General features: G+C 42.9%; 1 pseudogene; it reads right to left on the bottom strand.

The window, feature by feature from the left end:
* Nucleotides 1–3,630: 3,630 nt before the first annotated feature.
* On the bottom strand, nucleotides 3,631–7,988 carry LOC149207706 (lysine histidine transporter 1-like; annotated as a pseudogene).
* Between the last annotated feature and the right edge of the window lie 1,064 nt (nucleotides 7,989–9,052).

Raw genomic sequence — 9,052 nt, 5'->3', positions numbered from 1 at the left:
CACAGTGCAGTAAGGAGAGACCTGCGTGGGGACGCAGGGCAGAGCAAGATTCAGGTGCGTCTGGGACGCAGTACAGTAACAGGCGCACTGCGTGGGGACGCGGAGCATAATAAGGATCAGGTGCGTCTCTGAGAAAAAAGACGCGGCGCGATAGTATTTCTGGGTGCATCCCTGCAGCAAAAGAACGCGGCGCGACAGTGTTTTTGGGTGCGTCCCTGCAGCAACAGGACGCAGTGCAGTTGAAGGAACAGTGCGTGGGCACGCAGCGCAGCAGAAGGATCTCTGCGTGTGGACGCAGGGGAGCAGAAGGTTAACTGCGTCTGGTCGCAGGCCACAGAAGGGAAAACTGCGTCTCTGTCTTAAGATGTTCTGTTGATTGAATTTCTCTTTTTGATAAGGTGTTCTGGGTTAGTTCTGTTATTACTGATCTGATAACTGTAGTGGACTGTAACTGTTATGTACTTGATGATCATTTGATGCTTTATGAAAAGAAGTAGGGGGTTGTAGCTCCCTTCTAGGAGAAGACTGGAAAACGAGAGAGAGTTGTAGCTCTCTGCAGGTTGCAGCCTGCGTACTGGTAAAGGACTGCACCAGTACAAAATCATTGTAAAAGGAGTTTCTAATTTGAAAGAAGATAGAGACATATTGCAGCAGGTGGTTTTCACCCACATTGGGTTTCCACCTTACATCTTGTGTTCTTTGGTGTGACTATCTGTTTTCCTTGTTCATGCTCATTATTTTATGGTACTGACATGCAAAAATAATTCAAAGATCAAATAAGGAAGATTTATTAAATTGCTAGATAATACTGATTCACCCCCCCTCTCAGTATTATTTTCAACACAGAAATCCATGAACTCTCCCAACCTGTATTCTCCCCCTTGATCTGAGCGGATAATTTTTATCCTTTTTCCTGTTTGGTTTTCTACCATGGATTTAAACTCTTTAAAATACTGAAAAGCTTGACTCTTTTTACTCAGAAAGTATATCCATGAAAATCTAGTGCAATCATCTGTAAATAAGAGAGAGTAATATGCTCCTCCTAATGACCTAGTTTGCATAGGTCCACAGATGTCTGTATGCACCAGTTCTAAAATGTCTCTTTCCTTTCTATTAACATGCAAAGGGAACTCTTCTCTATGCATTTTCCCTAATGCACATCCATCACAATCCAGCTTAACATTATGGAAAACAGGGAGTCCATCGACCATACATTTTCTCTGAAGTAGGATGAGGTCTTGCAGATTAAGATGGACGAATCTCTGATGCCAAAGATTTTCGACTGTCAATCCAGCTGCAACCATTGCCTGTTGTGGCATACTCTTCACATCTAGTCTATACAGGTTCCCCACGCGCACTCCTGATGCAACTGTTTCCATCTGGATATCCTTAATGACACAGTTAGTCTTAAAGAATTGAACTTGCATGTCCTGATTGGTAATCATTGAGACAGAGTCCAAATTTTTCTTAATTCCTGGAACATACAATACATTTTTAAGATGTTTAATGTCACCGCTAGGTAATTTTATAGGAATGTCACCATGTCCTTTGATCTCATGTCCACTATCATCTCCTAAATAGATTTTCGACCCACATGAAGTTTCTTCAAGAAATTCAAACCAATCCTTCTTACCAGTCATATGTGAGGATGCGCCCGAGTCAACATACCATATGTCGTCCTCATCTCCTTTTGAAGCTGAAAGGGCACGATCGACTATAAATAGTCAAAGTTTGTGGCTATGATCCTCCTCTTCCTTAACGAAGTAACCCTTATGTTTTCTCTGTTTGTTTCTTCCTTTGTCTGCCTGCCTCTTATAACAATCTCTAATCTCATGTCCAGGTTTCCCACAGTAAAAACATTTATTGATGGGAAAATTATTAGCAGACATACCTTCAAAACGGTCTCTTCTGAAATGTGTTGGCTCCTTTCTGTTGTTGCTGCGGTTGCTGATGTTGCTTCCCTTTAAACTGTCTCCTTTTTGCCATCAGAGCAAGGTCATTGCTCTGTGATTTCAAATTTTGTCGTCGCTCTTCTTCTTGTATCAGAATCCCTGTCAACTCTTCAAATGAAGGGGCTTTCTCCCTTGCTGACAACCCTGTGATGAATGTCTGATAATCATCAGTCATTCCGTTCAACGTGATCGTGACCAGATCTGAATCGGAAACTTTTTCTCCGATATCTCCCAATCTGTCATTCAGGTCTTTAACTCTAGAAATGAATCCAGCAGCGGATTCATTCTCCTCCATCTTCAATGCAAAAAACTTGCCTTTGAGTGACAAGACACGGTTTGTATTCTGCATCTGGTATAGGTTTTTGATCGTCGTCCAAATGTCAGTGGCCGATTTACAGTCTCTAATATGTGGGATAACATTGTCCTTGACAGACATCTTCAATATGACCTTTGCTTTGGTCTCCCTTTTATCCCAATCTTGTTCTTGTGTGGCTGATCCTAATCTCAGCTCACTTCCTGTAATGATCGACCATGCATTTGCACTTTCAAGTAAAGTCTGCATCTTGAATTTCTAGTTGGTGAAATTCGATCCATCGAGTTTTCCAGACTCATGGAGATATGATTCTAGACTGTTATTCATATTAGATTGATAAAATTTCTGATCCTCTAAGGAATAAGTCTATCGAACTGAACAATTTCAGGATACCAAAAAATCACCACATACCAGATCCGAACCTCTGTTTTTGCTGAAAGAAAAAAAAAGATTATCTTCAATGAGCCACCACCGGGCAAGTCCGATCTGCTGCCACCGAACAGATCCGGAACTCCAATGCACCACCACTGGGCAAGTCCGATCTACTGCCACCGAACAGATCTAGAACTCCAATACGCCACCACCGGGCAAGTCCGATCTGCTGCCACCGAACAGATTCGGAACTCCAATGCCCACCATCGGGCAAGTCCAATCTACTACCACCGAGTAGATCAGGGACTCCAATACACCACCACCGGGCTACTCCGCTCTGCTGCCACTGAACAGAGCCGAAAATTCAAAGTGCCACCACCGAGCAACTCTGATCTGCAAAAATTGTAGATTTTTCAAAGAGAAAGAGGTTGGCACTCCTTCGATAGCGAAATGTCCACGCCAGAAACAAAATCGATGCGTCTCACGAAATTGGCATGATTAATCCTTGATTTTCTACGCCAATTGTACTTTCTGGCGCGCTTATCACCCTCAAAACCGCACCAACTGGCACGTCTGTTCCTAAAAAAATCGCACCAGCTCTTCCTTCCGCACAAAAATGGCGCGACTGTTCGCGACGAAACCGCGCCAACACTTTCTTGTGCTTAGAGATGATCATTCATCTGAGACCTGTCTTCAGGTATTATTGCAGTCCACCTGATTCTACAAATAATTAAAAAGAAGGAGTTACAGCTCACAGGTGAGTACTGCACCTGGAGACTGCACTCAAACAAAGAGAAATCTCTCCATACATTCTACTTTCATCAAATGAGCAATTACATCATTAAGTACATTTACTAGAACTTAGGAAGTTGCAACCAAACTCCTAAACTCTAGGAACAAATCCTAAACTAAGGAGATACGTTACAACTTGTGTAACCATTTCTCCATTAATACAAAATAGTAGTATTTATTTTCAACTTTATACAACCTGTTTCACTTCAAATTCTTTGTTGCATACATTAGCTTTTTGGGCCAACAGCTTGTGATCTGATCTCTTCACATGGTTTCTAGCATGTTGTGTTGTATTAATTTAATTTAAGAAAAAACTTTCTGTAACAAACAAAAGCTGAGTTCCAAAACTCAGATGATTCTAAACTAATGCAGATACTCTTACAAGAGAAGCTAGGACAAATAATCCCAAAATAATATGTATGAAATATTTTCTCCACTACTGAGAATCACTGATATAAGCAGCGTCATCTTTCTACTTAAGAGTAGAATTTGTATGGCTTTGCGTCGTTAATGATACTGTATAAACCCCCAATAGATGCCACAGTCATGACAATATATTAGAGCTATGTATATGCTTCATATGGTATTTTCTGATTCTGCGTATCTTTTGAAAAGACAGTAACACATGCATTAAAACATCTTTTACGAGTTCTTATTCCCTATTTTCTATTTAATACTTGTTTTACTGAATGTGGTTGTATATCTTCTACATTGATTCTTTTCTCTGTTTTCTATTTAATGCTTGTTTTACTGAGTGTGATTGTATATCTTTTACATTGTTTCTTTTCTTTGTTTTCACCATTGGAAAGCTTATTCTAACACATTACAGAGTGATGTCTTAAAAGCAAGTTTCAAAAACTAAGGGACTAACCCAATTGGTTATCCACGATAAGCTGAATCTTTTTGGTTTGTATATTGCGAGCCAGATGATGCAAGGAAGCTGCAATAGTCAAATACATGACAAGCGTTAAGAGACCATAATATATCAGCAAGCCTTTATTTGATTCATTGGCCACAATACTGATTGAAACAAGGAAACTTGAACCAGAGAAGAAAAATATACTCGATTTTGCATAAGATGTCTCATCTTAGCTGTTAGAGAGTACTTACAAAGTAAGTTGTCGGAGAAAAAGCAAATCCTCCAAAGAACCCAAGCAGACTCCAAAAGAAAGGCAATGATATGCCAACGAAGCAGGTTAGGGGTGGAATTCAGTGCAAACGGTGTGTTAGAATAGTCTTTTCTTCCGAGAAATTAATTTAAAAAGTTTGTGAGAATGAAAAGTTTCTGCTTGGTTTTCAGTATGATTCTACTTACCAACATAGGTTGAGCGAGCAACCAAACGAAGCGGAACTCCTGGAGTATAGTGAAGTTTCTTGACCAGCACTGTTTCCATCATATCAAATACTGGCATAGCATAAATCTACAAGAAACACTAAACAGTGTCAGAAAGCCCAATAAGTTACATTGAAATATCATCAAGTTATGCCTCGAAATGAAGGGAAAATTATTGTAGAGGGTTCCTAGCATCACTTAAACTCATGAATTCTAGTGAAAGGAATTTTTAGACTACCGATATACGTAAACAGAGGGGAATGCATTTTGTAATAGGTTATAATCCAGTATGCAAAAGACGTATACCTGATAGCTTCTCCCACCATCATATTGGCTATTGCAATCAGCCATGAGGGCATTTTAAGTGAAATAAGAATATCGTCTTCAACAGCATTTCCGAAATCCCAATAGCCGACTAATGCCACTGGGAAATAACAGAGGGCAACTACATTATATGCGAAAACAACTCATCACCACATAGGGACCTTGGATGGTCTCCTTGTTTCGGAAGGAATAGTAGCTTGGATCTCTAAGACTACATTGTGTCCTGCATAAGCAAAGGCAACGTTTCCCACGACATTGAAAAACTTAAAAACAACATCCTTAGTTGATGAGCTTTTAATACCGTAATCCACATCTGGCAGTTGTCCCTTATGAGCAAAGGCTGTCCAAGCAATTATAGAGTAGTTGAGCAATCCAATGAAAGAAAAAGCAATATATCTCCTCAAATAACACACTCATATCTTTCCTATATTAAGGTTGCATAGTTGCCAAGAAAAAAAGATTATGTAAAACATAAATAAAAAATTTAATAACTAACTTTGCTGAAAGGTTCATGGGGTATTTTATAGGTCTTATATGCAAACAAAATGCAGGTCGTGAAGGGGCCTGTGCATATAAATACCAAAAGAAAGAAGTCGTTTAAAATCCAGCTGCTCAGATTGAATGGAAATACATATGACAAATGTAGATTGGCCAAGGCCCTGATACCAGCTCCCTCTCTTAGCAGTTGTAGTTATGAACAATTGATTAGCAAAATGATTGACATTTAAGGTAGCTCCTCAAATGTTTGGATCAAAATCCCTTGCACGCCTCTCATTAGCAGATTGCATTTTTTTCCAAGGAAATGCTTATGATGCAGGATTCTCAAATTCTCTAGACAATGTAGATTGGATGAAGTAAAATGGTGTAAGGATCTTCTACTCTGGTTTCTTGGAATGCTGGTGCCTACCGGGTTTTAGACCAGCAAGAGGAATAACTCAATACGCTATTTGATAAATAAGCGGAGACCGTTGTCGGTCAGTGGGGTGATTAGCCGGTGGCGGTCACATTCACTATGTGGAGGTGTGTTGGCTATGTGGGGCCTGACCCAAGTTTAGCAGTGAGTTTAGCCAAGCAAATCCCGGTACTGCTAGCCCTTCCGGCAACAGTTCGCGAAGCGCAGACTGAGGTCTCATCCGTAGTAGTACGGGAGGGTGCTAGAACCAGGTTTCCACACCCTAGGGATGTCTTGATGAAGGTTCTAGAGGTTCGCGATCCTAATTTGCACGCTGCGTGCAGCTTTCTATTCTTCACAACCCGTGCGTGCGTTTGTGAATACAATATTATTCTGATCCAAACCTTACTGTGTTATTATATTAGTGCTTGACCTAATCTGTGCTGGCCCAATATTCTTATTACTTATTCAACTTTCAGATAAGCGCGCGTACTTGAAAACAATATAAGTGTATAAAGATAACCAGAACATAGAAATATAGATCTACTAATAGACACACAATATTCTGAATCAATCTTATCTTTGTTAATACTCAAGTTCAGTTACAGACCCGACTCCGCCTGCGCACTCAGCTACAGGGGTCTGTGCACTCAGTTGCGGACTCTACTAGGCCTCTATGCACTCAGCTGCAGAGCCTCTACCTACCACTACAACCCACTACACTTCAAATCCCCTTCTATCTTCTCACCATGCCATCGCATCTATCTATTACTTTTTTAAAAACTCATAAAACAACTATCTTTACACTTAGAGCCTCGTTCTATTTATATGGGTAGGCCGACACACTTTACATTAAATTACATTATTTTAGGGCAGACAACCCTAGACTCTCGTGCTCCGCGCATGCATTTCGTGGGGTATTTACATTACATTGACCAAAACTCGGGCTTTAAGCCCCAAAAACATGTTATGGGGGGATCTGCTGCCCAACAGGCCCCCAACACAATCATTATGACTCGTCCCAAGTCACTCTACTGGTGTGGCAATCTTTGCACGAAGTCCATGTAGCAGGTCTCGCGTAGCGTGGGTGTCCACAGCACACTGTTCCACTGCTTATTGTATTTGTTGCATGTGTATCTCTGAACTTTCTTGAGTAGGGTCGCATTCATGTCCAACCATATACAATTCCTGCATCTGTGCCAGCGTCCCTTCAATGGTAGCTATAATTGTGAATGCTTCATCGATCCATGGTTGGATGCGTGCTTTAAGCAGGGCTTCATTTTGGTGTGCGGCGTCTACTCAGTCCTTTAGTGCCCTTGCCTGCTATAATCTGGCCAGTCGTTGAGTAAGGGCAACCGTCTGTATGGTGCCCCAGACACGGTCATACTCCTACTACAACTCGCACACTTCTATCTCTAGGCATTGTAGGTTTGATTCTTCCTGTAGGTGTGTAAGTATGGTTATTGCTTGCTTCAACATCCCGGTGCAACCTTATGTCGCCTGACTAATTTTTTCCAACCCCATCTGGATAGCACGGGTGTGCTGCTCTCTGACTTCTAGGGGTGTGGAGGGTTGCACCTTTAATCGCAGCTCAGTGATCTGTAGGTTCAGTTCCAACTGAACCTTTGTCGTTTCCTCCTGGACCTTGCAGACTCCAGCTGCCAATCTATGTACCCATTCTGCTATTGGGAGCTTTGCCAGCATGGCCAACTCTGGAACGCTCCTACATGCATCTTCTACAACCTGTTCCAGTCTGCGAGCTTGCGCAACCAACTCATCCTGCTAGATGCTGAGCTAGTCCATGTTGATTTTCTGTTCATGCAGGACCTGGATCGCTCGGCCTTCCCGGGCGCGGAGCTCTACGATGACCCCATCCTGCAGCTGGTACAAAATTTTGCATGGCAGGGCAGCCAAGTTCAAGCCGACGCCTTTCATGCTACTCATCATAGCCCAGTCATCCTCGCTTGCTGCTGCTAGCGTGCCTTCGGGCAAGATGAAGGTGTTACCCATACGGGCGCGCAGCGTCTGTTCGGCCTCAGCAGTTCTTGCTACGACATACTAGGCCATTGTGCCTGTTTGGGGGTGTTGTACTGTAAACCTTGTAGCTGCACGTTGAGTGCCCCCAACACAGTGTTCTGCTCCATCCACAATCCCTGGAGCACGTCCTCCGCAACTTCATGAATCATTTTGCTGATATCCAATAGATCACCTTCTGTGAGCGTGATCAAGTTGATGGATGTCTTTGTGGCTTTTCCTTTCTTTCATGGTGTTGTTTTCTCAAGGTCGCGTGGTTTCTTGAGTTGTGTTGATGTCATGCTCGGGTCCGCGCAATCATCCTCCTTGTCCATTTCCATGGTCTGCTGCCCCGAGGACATCTCTTGGCCCTCCTCGGCCTCTCTAGTTGGCATGGTTGTGGTCTCTGCCATCTGCGCTACTGTTGCTGCATCAACCGCTTTCTGTCATGTGGTTGCTTCTTGTTCTTGGTGCCTCCTCTCAACCAAATGTGTGATGCACAGCTTGGTGTCCTTCTTTCGTTGCTGAGATGCGACCTTCTCCATTTCTACCAAGTTCGGGGCACGCCACTCCGAAGGCCATGACTCCATTACTGTGAAGATCGCATCATCCGTTGCAATGAACGGAAGCTTCACCCATTTTCGTGTTGGATCCTTGCACGCCCGGATATATAGGTTATGCATATCCGCTTTAAATTTTGTCGCGCTTTGCAAGCTGTCATGAACTGTAGGGGACAAGCGCAGCCTGCAGTTGATCCATGTTTGGATGCTCACCTCCACGAACACCCAAAACACCTTTATATTGCGAATCCTGTTCGCGTCTTTTGTAGCCCATAATGAGGTATACCTCGCGGCTTCGGGCAGGTCATCCTCAGTAGTGGGAAACTGGCTGTCCACCAGCAGCTCCCCTGCAACCAACAGGATGGATAAGAGCAACCACGCATAGTGGAAGGTCTTACCTTGCTCCTGGGCCTCCTTGTAGTTCGTCAAGAGCTAGTTGCAGAGGAACTGCGCCCAATTCATCTGGACCCCCTCTGCGCATTGCTCTGCCAACACAATCAC

Source organism: Pinus tabuliformis, chromosome 1_2, assembly GCF_031772625.1.
Source record: "Pinus tabuliformis cultivar Carrire ecotype Pingquan chromosome 1_2, CPIR1, whole genome shotgun sequence".
Taxonomy (NCBI): domain Eukaryota; kingdom Viridiplantae; phylum Streptophyta; class Pinopsida; order Pinales; family Pinaceae; genus Pinus; species Pinus tabuliformis.
This window is presented reverse-complemented; position numbering and strand designations above follow the sequence as displayed.